The sequence below is a fragment of the Sinohyriopsis cumingii genome, chromosome 15, assembly GCF_028554795.1.
Source record: "Sinohyriopsis cumingii isolate HCF-2022 chromosome 15, ASM2855479v2, whole genome shotgun sequence".
In the NCBI taxonomy this organism is placed as follows: Eukaryota; Metazoa; Mollusca; class Bivalvia; order Unionida; family Unionidae; genus Sinohyriopsis; species Sinohyriopsis cumingii.
Genome location: NC_142975.1, coordinates 111,159,582 through 111,175,710, shown reverse-complemented (window position 1 = coordinate 111,175,710; position 16,129 = coordinate 111,159,582). Strand labels below are relative to the sequence as shown.

The 16,129-nt window shown below is 34.1% G+C and overlaps 1 long non-coding RNA gene across 2 annotated transcripts; it reads right to left on the bottom strand.

Annotated features, from left to right (window-relative positions):
- Positions 1–6,419: 6,419 nt before the first annotated feature.
- On the bottom strand, positions 6,420–15,670 carry LOC149782482 (uncharacterized). 2 transcript variants are annotated; one of them, XR_016414596.1, is made up of 6 exons: positions 15,549–15,670; positions 11,886–11,958; positions 10,355–10,465; positions 9,901–10,037; positions 9,485–9,575; positions 6,420–7,141 (listed from the first exon to the last, which is right to left on the bottom strand). It is a non-coding gene; the product is annotated as an uncharacterized LOC149782482 (long non-coding RNA). The 2 variants fall into 2 exon arrangements; XR_016414597.1 differs by having other exon boundaries at positions 11,890–11,958.
- Positions 15,671–16,129: the final 459 nt, after the last annotated feature.

The window sequence follows — 16,129 nt, the reverse complement described above, 5'->3', positions numbered from 1 at the left end:
TGCGGCTCATTTTGCTAGAAAGAAAAATTCGTGGAAACCAACTCGGTTTGATTTTCTCAGTGACATAGTATCCAGTTGTGTCGAATATGGGCACGGCGGATTATGGAATACTAAATACGATCACAGAGATGTTATTTCAGTTGATATGGTCGCGTGTTATCCCGGACGTTTTCTTGGATACGGAGATTGTTCTGTGTATTTTGAGCGATTCGGTCATCCGACGCACGAAATGACGCGAGTATCGATAAATGGACCATTACCGGATTTTGACCTGACTGGATTTGCTCGTATTGAGTCATTCGAAATGTCTAAAGGACTTCATCAAATTTGTTATGTTTGGTTTGGAAAACATTTTTTAGAAAACATGTGGACACCAATAGTGTTATTATGGTATATGCTTGATTGTGCGATATTAATATCGCTGACGATCAGCGAAGCAATTATATCATATCGAAAACAAACCGAAGTTTGGTTACCACAACAAAAGGAGTATTCGGCTGAAACCGATTACGAGAACAAGATTACAAAAGATCTTGGTAGAAAAATAATTGGCAAGTTTACACAAGGAGGAGCATATGATCACAGACGACATTGTACAAGATTGATCATGGATGATGCTGAGTTAGATTTTATAATCGCTGATACAACGAACAAGAACACGTTTATAAGTCGAGAAACAGTTTTCTCGTCAAATGGAGATAAACTAGGTACAATTGTGAGCTACATGGACGGTGAGTCACCTCAGTATACTCATTTAAGATCATCGATGTTAGCGTATGTTTCAATAAACCTATTATCGATGATAAATAAGGTTTCTACACTCGCTGTCAGAGTCGCTACTGATTTGTTTTATATAAGTAAAAAAACATTCAATACTGTTAGAAAAATTAAACATAGGCACTTATGCATCGTGGGGTTCGTGGAGAATAAAAAAGGAATATATGCTCGATTATTCCGAATCCGCTGATGTTGCGGTTAAAGATGTTTACTGTAAAAAATATCAAACATTAAAACTATCGTCGACAACTTCGTTGTTACCATCGATATACGATCCAATAACTAGACACAAAACGGTTTATCTAAACGGACCTGAAGGTTCTGGTTAAACCACTCGAGCTATCGAACTATTTCAGAATTCAGATATGATTGTGCTAACACCTACACACAGACTAGCGAGAGATGAAACAACGAGGAGTACAGTCATGTACTTATCACAGCTTTTTCCGATGGAAGGGTGATACATGGACATCTTTACGGATGGGCGAGAAATACATTCCAAGGATTATAATATGGGACGAAATATGCACTGTACCGCTAGAAACACTAAAAACATTTCTTGATTGGTTATTAACAAGAAATACTGCTGTGATAATGTGCGACGATCACGGTCAACCACCACCCGTAGCTGGACCATCTCCACATGATTGGCTGAAAATTTTTGTTGACTACTTCGAAGAAGTATCTGATGATCATAGAGCACCTGATGCAACGTTGAAGGAATTTAAAAAATTAATCAGACTACAACCGAATAAAATTCAGTGTGAAGTAATGCGCGAGATAATTTCAGAAACACCCATAAAAGACTTTTTGCGCGCGTGGAGACCAAACGATTTGATAGTTGCAAGTAGAAAGATAGTTCGTGACACACTTCAGCGGGAGTTGTTTCAGTTACAACGAGAAAAGTTTCCAACGTTGCCAGTTCCGTTATGTTATCGACCAGCAGATACGCGACGGCAAAATATTGACGTTGATATTCCAGGACACTTGACAGAGTCAAGGAAACAGAATCTTGTGTTGAATGATATTGTTGCAGTTGATGTTGATGTTGTTGAAGATACTCTACGTGCTGATAAATCCCCGTGGACGCTTGGATACGCGATGACGATTCATTCATCTCAGGGATTAACTATTACTGATACAATTGTTTTAATCGTTGATGATCGTATCGAATGGTCGAAGTTGGTTTATCTTGCAGTGTCTCGAGTTAGAAAAATATCTCAATTGAGACGAATCGTCATGGACTCGTCAGTGATTAGTGATGATATTGACCAATGTCAAAGCGATATAATAAGAAAAAATTATCTGGTTATAAACAGTGTGATAAAAAAAACAAACGCGATTTTGATCTTGATGTTGATTTTATTAATGCGCTGAAACAACAACAAAATAATCATTGTGCAAGTTGTAATTGGATAATGTTATGGCGGTATCTGAAAAATGATCCAAGACAATTTACCGTAGATAGAAAAAATAACAATGTTGGTCATACACGAGAAAATATCATGCTGACCTGTCTTGAATGTAATCGACGTAACGGAGCTAGTTAAGTGATTTGGGTGGTAATTGTGTGTTATCGGGAATTACTTGTAATTGTTCACGTACAAATCCACGTTAAGGAGCAGTTGAATCCAGTCTGTAGATTGCGGGTCTACCTGAGGATCTTGTCACGGTGGATATCTTGTGCGTCGTAATACTCCAAATAGGATCAGTCGCTCTTTTTTTACCACCTTCAAGTTCACCGGGTTCATGTAAATACCTGACAGTGATATTACCTAATAATGGTTGCGCTGAAAAATCACGTCATTGTATTGGTATGTGCGCACTTGCAATTGCATTAATAGGTTTCATGTTTTTTGTTCGAGTAATCTCATTATTTAATGCAGTTATCACATTTGGTAATCTTGCCACCCATTTACGAGATCTCGTATCCTGAATCAATTCCTTCGCGTATTGATATCCAAATAACCGCTCAGCGAGTGTTCGATTAAATCGTTCAACAATTGCCTGATCACGATAAATTGCAGTATGTCCTCGTCGTATTTTGACATTATGTTGCTTCATCATGAGCATGACATGCTTTATCAATAGCGTTTATTGGTTCTTCGCCTGGTTTTGGTTGATCCTGATTATCAAGCCTGATATCGAGCCGAGTACCAGGACCGCAATAATTATATCCTGGTAGGTGTTTTTCTCCTGGGTATTTAGCCCACGGAGTCCCGGGTAATTTTTTTAATTTTGCTGCAATATCACCTCCGCGTTGCTTTTTTTTAACGCTGACTTTGTCCCTGAATTATCACCGGGAATAAATTTAAACTTCTTTGTGCCACACCGCGTACACTTACCCGTAACCACTGATCTGTTATTTTTTGTGGTAATAGTTGTTAGTGTATCCGTCGGGGTACGCATCCTGCACTTCACACAATATAAATCCATGGATATTTTATACAGCATGGATATAATTGATTTCTCAGCGACAAAAAAACGAGAACCTGTCAAGCACCATCCTGCGTTATCAAATTCAATTAGAATGATAATAATAGGACCATCTGGAAGTGGAAAGACACAGTTGTTACTTAATCTTATAATGAGATGGTTAAAATGGGATAAATTGTATTTGGTAGCCCCGTCAGTTGATGATCAACGATGTTATAATGTGCTTAAGGATTTTAATGAAAACGCGCAAATAGATAAAGATAACGATGTTATCGAGTTTATAACCGATATTGATGAAGCACCATCAGTTGATTCCATAGACGGATTTATTAATAATTTAGTTGTATACGATGATGTGATACTGGACAAACAATCAAATCCAGCTAGGATTTTTTCTCGAGGTAGACATAAAAACACCGATGTCATTTATGTTACTCAACGATACACACAAATACCAAAAGTGATCAGAGATAACTGTAATATTTTAGTTCTGTTTAATGGAGTTGATACACCTACGTTGCGAAATATTCATCAAACTTGGTGCAGCGGTGACATGGATATAATTACATTCAGAAACTTCTTTTCACGAGCGCAAGCTACTCTTCAAGGGTTTATAACAATAAATTTGCACGATCCTAGAACAAGATATCGTATTGGACTTGATAAAATATTTGGATAAATTAATAGCAGCAGAGGGGTGATGTCCTCAAGTTGGTTCATTTTTTTTGTAATAATAATTTTAATTTCACGAGTTTTCAATTTACGAAAATAAATGGTCTAATTAACCTGAGAATCCTCAATTTGTTTAGACAATCATTTATTTGAAGCAAATATTCAGTTCGAAATATTTTTAGTTAGAAGCCTTATTTCGGTTTTTGGACGCTCCCAAAGTCGGTCTGTTCGCCCCCTCTGCTGCTGAAGAAGAAGACGAAGAAAAGGCGAACTTTTGCTTAAAAAGCCCTTCTAAGGGCTACCAATATTTCCTGTTATCCAAAGAACCACTTTGGCTTGGTATCCCGTTTCGATAAAACTTCAATCCACCGCTTCAAATTTCAAACCTTTTATGACCTAACAGTGACCAAACTTGTTATATGTCGCTCAGACATATTAGTTATTACAAATGTGTAGGACATTTACAACGTACACTATGTACTAGAATTTTTACGATTGTTAGGACGGAGGAAAATTGTACAACTTGTTTTGTTTTGACACAATCGCACAGGTGGTTAAAACATTATTGTCAGTTTTTATTGTCCATTAGTACAACTGGACTAAATCTGACTAAGTACGGGCTGGCGTTCTTGGGAGTGCACGACATCCATGGCTGGCTTGCCGAGTTCCTTACCCTCTTGCCTCTCTCGGACATCGTATAACGGCGGAGATGTGAAACCATTTCCACCCGCCTAAAGGATAGTTCATGTTTCCCCAGAAAAAAAATCACACATATACAGTCCCTCCTCATAACAAAAGTGTTCAAGAAGACTTCGTAATACGATGGACTCTGTCTCTCTTTCCTGGTGACCCTTAATGCAGCAGTAGATCTTGTTCCTTTGAAAGACTTAATATGAAACCTCCACACACAAACACACACACAAACATACAACAGTCAGCTTGGATTGTTTTGTGAGGCAAATTTCATTACCGCCTAGTTTGGGGAACCGGAGTTGGAAATACAATCATGCTGACAAATGAAAACTGTAAAATGTATAATAGCAAAATAATATCAGAGTTGTAATAGCGTGACGGTGCTTATCGCATATGTAACCGGCGCGCATTTACTAAAACATAAAAGTGGTTGTGGATTCACTGCTGACGAAAGGTTTAAATACAGATGTATTTGGACGATTAAATGTCACGTAACAAATGGTGTGAAACAAAATTAAACAAAAGGCATGTGGAACAAACATAGGAGATTATAAGAAAGATATTTATTTTGTGTCCGACAAAAACATCTTTGACCAAATATCTTTGTGTCCGAGACATGGATATCAATAACACCAGTGGGTTCTTTTACAGATGGTGAATACTCCTGCCAATATCGATTGATTTCTGTCAATATCGATTGATTTCTGTCAAATATCGATTGATTTATGTCAATATCGATTGATTTCTGATCTTGACTGATGAAGAATTGATTTTGAAATTGTAAAACAGCAGTAATGACAGAAAAATTAGTGCGAGACAGAAAAAGATTAGTGGCTTTGGGTGGAATGGTTAACGAACGAAGCGTCAATCAAGTATATGTATTAACCAAACTTAACATCATTCAAACGGTATGTGACACTGACAAATCCCCCCACTCAGCTTATGGTAAGACTCAAACATTATGTATGAATTGACATGTGTAATTTCGACTGATTAAAAAAAAAGACCTTTCAAGTAATATATTCATCTGTGGAAAGTTTTACAGAAAATAATGAAGGTGTACAATGTTGTTTCCTTTTGCTACTGAACTCAACTGAGCACTCTACTATGATAGTCTTGTTCTTGCGAGGTTAAAAATAGTAGAGAAAATTCTTTAAATGTTGATGAATTAAAGTCATAATTTACTTCCTCCATAAATGGTTCTGAAAGTAATCCCAAAAATGAAGCAAAAGACAAAAGAAGCAATAACTATTTAAAGGCTCTGTTTCAATGACATTTTGTCCTTTTCAGACATGGTAGTAGATTTTAGTCATTCAAAGTATTTTTGTTTCTACGTTATTCTGGGTTGCAAAAATCAAAAAACACACGGAATAATACCTCTATATTGATTTCTTTCTGTCATCGTTAAATCAACATCTTTATCAAATAAAGTCAATTATTGGAGGACCAGGCATTTTCAACATAATATTTGTTTGTATGTTTTGATTTCATATCTGTGAAATTCAAACTTTTGCTAAAGAAGATATCCAGAAATTTTCACAATTCTGATATTTTAGGTTTAATGCATACATTTGCAGGTTCTTCGTTCTTCCCTCTAGTTTTCAAAATAGCATTCATTTTGCTCCCTTCAGTTATTCATGTACACTTTTGTTATTATTTATATTGTACACATTTTGACAAAGTTTGCAGCCAGTGCCTGTGTTGTTAAACAAAATTTAAAAAGACTGAGACTAGTGAATTTTTAAAATGTTTTATTAATAATGGTCATGGTGCAAAGTGAACAATTGAAAAATTTACAATGTTGAATTCCTGTGTCTTTTAGAAATTATAAATCTGCTCAAAATCACTGAATATATAAAATTAATAAAATAGACAGGACGAAACAAAGCTTAAACAATAAATATAGATAGGAGGAAAAGAGTCTATTAAACGTTTTAAAGAAATTGATAAATTCAGTAAAATATAAATTTTGTAAAATATATGGGATCAATCAGAGCTTAAACTGTATATATAACTTTGTAATTTCTTTGTTGAATGATGACGTTCTTAATCATATTCTCTTTGCATGACTGTTATTTGCGATAATTATTAAATCAAATATGGAGATGGAAAGGGGTCAAGTCATACAATGCAAACATGTTGCATGAGGGGTCACCAGTTTTGGATAAAAACTGGCTCTCATCAAGTCCATTGACTTGAACAAAAACAAACAACATCCCTCATGAACTGCTGGCTACAACCTTAATTAGTATTTCAAATTTTTTTAGGACAAAATCTAAACTTTAACCTCCATAAACTAAAATTTATGTTTCAAAACTGTGGCCTTTTAGGTGGGGGTGGAAAAAACTAATTTTATTTTTCTTCTTAATTCTCAGATTGCTTAAGGAGATTTCAAAACAAAAACTAAAACAGTCTTGCAAAGGAAAATAATAACCAAGATATGTAAGTTAAATTTAGAAATTATCTGCACATGAAAACAACATTAATTTTTTTAAAGCATTAAAAAATCTTGTATATATTTTATTCCTTAGTTTTTGCCTCGTTTTCTCAGATGAACGAAAATCTGAAAATGAAAGAATACCATTACGAAATAATTTTCATTCAATAGCACGCAAAATGAGAAATACCTAAGTATAAAGACAAAGTCAATATTCAGCGATATTACAAATATGAAAAGAATATTACAATTTAGAAGATGACAAAATGTATGAAACATTTGGAATAAATTTGCTAAAATATTCATGCCACTTCATAGGTTACTAACACATTTTGCTTTAACATAATAGAGTCCTGACGTATGTTAGCACTAAAATTGCTTTAATGAAATGTCATTGTTTGAAAAAAGAAAATAAATACCATTTCCCACTTTTTGAAATTCTTTTACCAGTAAGCTAGGTTTGGATTTGTCTTTGAAATTAAGACCATACTACTTGTTTAATTCTAAAAGATGACAGATGCATTATGATGATCATACAATCTTAAAAGGGGTTTCTATCATTTGACATTGTGCTTCTTTAATTTCTTTGTTTTGTTCCCCGTGTGGTAGTCAAATATATGGAACCTCTTGCAAAGTTGGAAAAAAAAAACAGGTTTGGTCAGATCAAAAGTTTTCCAAAACATAAATGGGCCTAAGTATTGCAATTACCACATATACAAGCGAATTAAAATAAACAAATAATAAGATATGTGAATACACGAATACCTTTAAATATGTACCTGTATACCATTCGCTTGTGCTTGCTACTGTAAAAATGATGGCATCTGTTATTGACATCCCATGAAGCATTTGAGTAAGATTGCACAAAAATCCTCGACAGAGACAAATGAAGCTTAGATGGGGCTTTTTGTGTTTTTATGTTGATGACGTGATTAGATTTTGAGGGAAAGACATCTCAATTTAAGTTTTTAAAGTTCTGATTTTGATTTAGTTTAATACGGTATTTCATGGAACACGTATAGTGCTGAGGCAATTCAAACTGATTTTCGTCCAAGGACACGCCGCAATGAATCCAAACTCATTGAACTTTAATCTTTGGCACGATTTTGCAAAAGTCATATAAGGCAGACAGATGAAATTTGATTTTTTCTTGCATTTCCATGTTCATTACTTGATTACAGATCATGCTATTATTACAGCAATTGTATATTTTATAAACATATTTTTCAAACTTTGTGACAAACTTTATTGTTAGCATGATTACAGCAATTGTATATTTTTCAAACTTTTTAACAAACTCTATTGTTAGCATGATTACAGCAATTGTATATTTTATAAACATATTTTTCAAACTTTTTAACAAACTTTATTGTTAGCATAATTACAGCCATTGTATATTTTTCAAACTTTTTAACAAACTTTATTGTTAGCATGATTACAGCAATTGTATAGTTTTCAAACTTTGTGACAAACTTTATTGTTAGCATGATTATAGCAATTGTATATTTTTCAAACTTTGTGGCAGACTTTATTGTTAGCATGATTACAGCAATTGTATATTTTTCAAACTTTGTGACAAACTTTACTGTTAGCATGATTACAGCAATTGTATATTTTTCAAACTTTGTGAGAAACTTTATTGTTAGCATGATTACAGCAATTGTATAGTTTTCAAACTTTGTGAGAAACTTTATTGTTAGCATGATTACAGCAATTGTATATTTTTCAAACTTTTTGACAAACTTTATTGTTAGCTCTATTACAGCAACATTTCAGATCTTGAAATAAATTCTCCATTGACATAATAACAAAAGGAAATTTAGAAGAAATAACTTACAGGTTATTTAGAGCTGGACTATAATGAGTATTACAGTATTATACTTTTAGAAAAGAGCTGGACTATAATGAGTATTACAGTATTAGACTTTTAGAAAGACCTGGACTATAACGAATATTACAGTATTATACTTTAAAAAACGAGCTGGACTACAATCAGTATTACAGTATTAGACACTTAGAAAAAGCTGGACTATAATGAGTATTACAGTATTAGACTTTTAGAAAGAGCTGGACTACAATGAGTGTTACATTATTATACTTTTAGAAAGAGTTAGTATATAATGAGTATTACAGTATTAGACTCTTTGAAAGAGCTGGACTATAATGCGTATTACAGTATTAGACTTTTAGAAAGAGCTGGTCGATAATGAGTATTACAGTATTATACTTTTAGAAACAGCTGGACTATAATGAGTATTACAGTACTTGATTTTTAGAAAACAAAACACTATTCAACATTGAAAACTATCGCTGCCCTCTGTCATACAACAATATCAATATTTGATTTTCTGCCAATTCTAATACTTCAGTCATTGCTACATCAAGACATATGTTTCATTATCTGCCAATAGAAAAACTCTAAAACTAAATTCAAAGTAAGTCTATTAAATTTAAGATTCATTCAATAACCTTTTATCTTTTTTCGGGGTGGGTGGGGTAAGAGATGTTTAAATGTCCACTGTGGTCATTCCATCTTTCCTCTCCTTCCAAGCTGCCTCATCTACAAATATAAGAAACTCATTATAATCTATTAAGCTTGATCGTGCTGCAATCATCTAATAATTCATGAATACTTTCATAGATAATTCCTGAGGAATGTTTTCATATTGATGCTCTCGTGAATCCGGTTCCAGTTTGTCAATGTAAGAACAAAATGTATATATCACTTATAAAAACCACAACAAAAAAAAAATTGTAGGAAATGTCACAAATTATTCTTACCAATCTTTTGCATGGGAGTTCTAGCTCAGAAAACGATCTTAAATAGACTCAATTAAACCTGTAACAAAACAATCTGAATTTATATCAAGACATGTTCTACTTACTGATCTCATCAAGGGCAGCTCCTCAAGCCATCAATTCTTCTGCAATTTGGTCACCTTCAATTTGTCCCTCTCTGTGCCTTTATTTTCTTGATTTCGTATTCCACAAACTCTTCAACTACTGGTGCCAAAACGTTTTCCTATTAAACAATGTTGACACCTGAAAATGTGGAAAATTGTTTCATCACTTTAACATTGTAGAGCATATGAAATTTAATACAATATGAAATTGTATTATTAATGCTTGTTTACAAAATTCAACTTTAAGAGTAGTAAGTAGGTAAATTATATTAAAAACCTTTCTCTATCATAAACCTACGTATTAGGATTACAAAAATCAAGTGTTAAATAAATATGTATAAAGCAGTCATCAGTCTTTTGAGCCTCGCTTCCATTTTTCCTCATTTTCTATTTTAGCTTAGTGGCTGCTGAACATATGAACCATGTAACTACTCACGATTGAGGGCCTCTGGTGTCCTACTCTCCCTGTCTGCCCCCTCGTCAGGTAATGAAGCGGATGAAGCCACAGTTTGATAAGTAAACGTTGTATCTGCTTTCTCAGACGCAGCTGTTAAGAAAAAACATATTTATTTAAATTTTGTGACCCTGCGTTATGTCCAGACCAATTTAAAACAAATATTAGTCTACCTAAAACTGTATGTTTCAATCCACACTCAGTACAAATTTGATACTTCATACACCAATCGAAGAAATGTTAAGTCCCGGTTTGAAGCATTTTCTTGTCTACATCTGAAAACAACCGAAAACGCTATCCAAAAGAGCACAAAATTATTATGCAAGTTCAAATAGAGAAAAACTTTTTAGGCAGCAGGAAAATGTGCAGCTAAAAGGTCTGAAGCAGAACTTCGATTACATATTAAACTTTAGTTACTATTATTTGGACACCGATTATCCATATTACCGTTGATTACTGTCATATCCCACATTACCTTTACTACCCAATCATTCAAACAAAACTTATGTATCCTGATGGATCAGGGAAATCTACATTTTACCTTACTGCCTCAAGGAGTGTAGTATCCACAATGCCAAATATGTATAATTTATTTGTACATATAGCATAAATATGTTTGAACCAATAAAATGTGTCAATGTTCAAATTTGTTTTAAGATTCAGGTTTGAATTTTCCAATTGTTGCACACGGTTTAAAGGTTGAAGGCATGTTATTGTCCCGATTATCTTAACTGAATCTATATGGTTTTTATGACATTTTAAGTTTTGTAATGTTAATGAAGACGATTGATAGGGTTTGAGAAAATGCACTTCTAAGTCTTGTTAAGGAAGTGCAGAGAAGATCGCTTGATCTGTTTGGTCATGTCTAAATATTAAAGGAAAATTGCATAAAAACATGCTAATAACTATGCTCGCGCAAGGAAACACACACACACACACACACACACGCACACACTCACACACTTGATGCTGTTGCCAGTATGTTTCCTAAGTACATGAAAGCAGTGATTTTAATTTGCTATCTGATTCAGAGAACACGTTTTTTCTGATACTAATCAATCATAAATGCCAATCCAAGTACACTTGCAAGGTCATGTGAACTTTCTCTATTTCTTGAGACTTGTACAACATATTTGTCCTGTGCCTTTATCAGATTTCATAGTGCTGAAAACCACCAGTGCTGAACCATACATGCAATCAGAAAGTGTTGGTGCCTTTGTCTTGTTGCTACACTATGATTCTGAAGATCACCAGAGGGCAACTACTTGAAAATTATCACTAACCAAGTATGAATGTTTAATTTGATTGTAATTTGGACGAGTGGGTAGTAATTATGAGTCAAGCATAGATTTATCTTTACCTGTATGAACAACGGGAAGAGTTAAATATATACATAAAACAACTGCATGCCAGTCTTGAGGCTTCAAGAATAATGTTAGACATGTAATCATCATTTTCATAAAATCTACTAAACTTTTCACGGTACTACAAAATAATACTTTAGTGTACTCACGTACGTTGCTTGTTCCTTGGGGAGACACATTCCTCGATTGAGCCTTCTACAGTCTGGATCTAAACTCACCACACTACAAATATACCATGATCAAGGAACTCTGGCAATATTTTTTAACATTAAAATCATTAGCCATAAAGTTTTACGATTCTATATACGCCATATATAGTTCTAAATATTCAAATATATTAATAAATCCAGATATCTAAATGGAATAATCTCCCTTTATATCATTCCTTCCTATTCACGATTTCCTATTCTGTCTTGATCCACAACACCCAAATTAAAATAAATCTCAATCCGTCCTACAAGTAGTTAATATTTCTCGCTATCGTATTACTCTTTGTAATGTATAGAACTAATATTTATTAAGTACATGTATCTCAAGCTTTACTGAAAGGGTTCCCATTAGCTTGATACGATCTCTTTCTGATCTTACAATATGTTACATAAATAAATACATTTCATATCTACGTTGATATATATCGTATCAACATTGTTTGAGTAGATATAAAGACATATGAAATATTTCACGATTTCTAGTGTGAATTATCGGCTGCATAACTACACTGATAAAAATAAGTTCCGCATTTTTTACATTAATTTTCGAGAAACGATTTTACACAAAATTCTGGGGTAGGCGTACTATGCAAATATGACAGATCGGTGGAAGGCACTTCGGAGCGTAAGATAATTAGAGTAAACATTTTGAAGTTACTCTGAAGAATTTTGGTTCAATTGTTTTTTCTACACTAAAACGTCATAATTGTGTGTTGACGAGCTTGCAGTCTACTTTCGTAACAAACTCTTCACCCAAATTTTGATTGTCACTCGATTTCGGCTTGCAATCGCCGATAATTAATTCCTTATTTCTCCCTCGTATTCACACATGGGTCTGAATTTGATAGTTAAAATCATTACTGAAAGAATTTTATAGATCTACATAATTAGAAGATTTTTTCTTTAAAAAAAGTACCGTTTGTTTTTAAATGTTGCAGGTATGACAAACATTATATTGAACAACAACAGGTCGTGTAAGATAGCCACTGACAATTTGAACTATTCAGGTTGTGATGTGATGTGATTTGGATTTTTAACGTAGCTTTAACAATGTTTCAGTCATATCGCTACGATGTCTGCAATGTGGCAGTTTATAGTGATGTCTCGCACTAGGGCATAATGCGGCAGACATGTAGCATGATGTCCGACCCAGTCACATTATCCTGACACTAGGCCGACCAGTCCTAACACTAACTTCTTAATGCTGAACGCCCAACGAGGCAGCTGTTAGTACCATTTTTGTAAGTCTTTAGTGTGACTCGGTCGGGGATCGAACCCACGACCTCCCGCATCCGAGACGGACGCTCTAACCACTCAGCCACCGGAGCGGTCCTATTCAGGTGGAAACCTAACGATAAAATTTAACATTTAAAATGTACTTTTTTGGGAGCGAGAGGAAGAAGAAATAAATGGGCACTGATATGGAAATACTGGTCTAAATAGCATACATAATGGCTGATACACTTCCGAACTAGATAAAGAATGTAGTTCCAAAGTGATATCGCCACTATAGTGTTAAAAGGGATATCGCCACCGACAATATTATTGATCTCCCAGTGATAACTTTCAGTATTTCATTATGATATTTACAGATATATCAAAACTTTCGGATCTTCAATAAAAATCTTTTTTGATTCGTAAGTTGTGAAATGAAAGATAGCAGGAAAGTCACGTGGTGTTTTACAAAAAAGTATATCATTTCGACTGTTAAAGAAATCTTAATAAATTGAAAAGAAACCCGGAAGAATATTGAAAATATTTTGTAGTCTATGCCTAGATAGCTCAAGTGATAAAGATAAGAATATATGCTTAAAATTAGAGTAAAGTGTGTGTGTGTGTGTGTGTGTGTGTGTGTGTGTGTGTATAGGTGTGTCCTAGCAAGAAATTATACACACACACCTTATGAAACTTAATTCTAGGCTCTCTCCTAATATCCCATTCTTACTAAAATATCTTTAGAAATCAAAGTCGAAAGTTAGATTTCTTAAGATCATTAGACTGCTTGCAAAATGTAAATGATAACGTATAAATATACTAATATATTATTTTATAATTGTAAGACTTGTCTTTGTTTATGTGGTTGCGTACAAAATTTATATTGCAAGCTATTTCAATTAGAACATAGGTCTAAAATTTCAAAATAATTTTCTTTTGCCTCACTAACCAATACATACTGCAATATACGACACTCTTGGCATCCAATCCTGCCCCAACCACCCCCACTCCTTCCCAGACCCATTTTAAGAACGAGTCTACTTTTGCCTTTGGGCCTTTCATTGGTTTGGATTCACTTTATTTGGTTTCTTGTAAATGATCATGCTATATGTCATTTTCTATTAAATGACTTTTAAAATAGTGCAACCACAAGAATGTTATCTTTTTACAACTCTCATGGTAATCACGTCATCGCCCATGGATAATCGTGTGACGTTACTTTGTATGGTGTGAACGTTTGCGATTACATTTCAACATGTATTGCGTCTATCCAATGAAACGCAATAGTAATATAAACATTTATATTTAAAACATTGTTATACCTACCGATTTTCGAAATCCCCGAAAGCAACTTCCAAAGCAGTCTATTTTCAGCCAAATTTTGGCTGTATTAGGTATCTACTGTTCCTATGCAACAAACGTGATTGTACCGAAGGAATGAATTATGGAAACGCGATTTTTCCAAACTAACATGGCTTTTAAAGTGTTGGTATAAAGCAATTTGATATACCAATACTATTGGTATATCAAATTGTGATCCGCTCATGCCACAATAATAGCCATACATAAACATTCTTGGAAATGTGTGCTGTTAGGTTAATTCCTATAGATTAATGATGAATTTCCACACATTAATCATAAGTGAGGTATGAAAATAACGATAAAAAGTATTAATAATCCCCGTTTTCTAAATTAATTTACATGGTACACAATTTAATCTCAATCACTTCTTTTTCCGTTTTCCCTTCCCCTCTCATGCACAAGGGACAAGATATGCAGAAATCTGGAGTGAGAGAGAAAAATAAATTGGGCTGGATAATATAAAAAAAAACCTGAAACTGAAACTGCACCAAATAACCTACAATATCGTTCTTCATAACGGCATGTTTACACTTCCCTTGAGACCTATCTAAAATGTATATAAAATCAATGATACAAAGTTGCAATTTCCGGTCGACACAGTAAGGTAAATGTCTTGGTTACGGGGCACACACATGTATTGTATTTAAGGTTTTGTTGATGCTGTTGATTCTTAAATCTATTATAAGGTTCTAAAAATCGATTACTATTAATTAAATATGAAAATATCCAGAGGCCGCTCCCCCCCCCCCGTCCGTCTGTCTCTATCTCTGTTGACCATCATATCAAGATAATGGCGAAATTCATGAAAAGACGAGAATAGAGGATTTTCGCTTATGTAATACCACAACATGTCTGGACCTATGAAGAATGATGGTAAATGTTAAGTCAAGCCGACCAAAGGAAGTGAGAGAGGGAGAGAGAGAGAGAGAGAGAGAGAGAGAGAACAAATTTATGTCGGTAGTAATGTTAATTAAAGCAGAACAATGACTTAGATTAACTTTAAATATATTAAAATATTTTAATTACCTCTTGTTGGTTCGTCGTTTCACTTAGATTCTATTCCACGCTAATTTCCTTGCGCCGGTACGTCAATGCATTGATGAGCGTTCAATCTTCAAGAAGCTGTGTATCTATCCCTAGTGGTCTACTTTCTTCATTAAAACCATCTTTCATATATAAATCGTAAGTGTAACTTATATTGATTTAATCAATGTGAATAAAAATAGAAACTAAAAAATGGAAACAATCAATTTATCAACATAAAAAGGTAATCGTGAATAGGCACAGAAAAACAGAACTACATTTTGTAGCGGACACACTCGGCAGGGAGTTGAGTTCATTTACCCAGTCAATACGCAGTTGCCTCTCGTCAATCTAACTCCGTTCCAATGGCAAATCTATGTATTTGTATGTGATATAAATAAAATATAAGTATAGCATGTACGCTTTATCTATGATATACCACTCACTGTATAAATATTTCATTAAAAGGAAAACTCGGCAAACCTCTTTTCCTGTTAATGAAAACTTTATACATCTTGTGTTATATCGTTAATACAGCGTACATCTCTCTCTCTCTCTCTCTCTCTCTCAATAGTCAGGAAAAT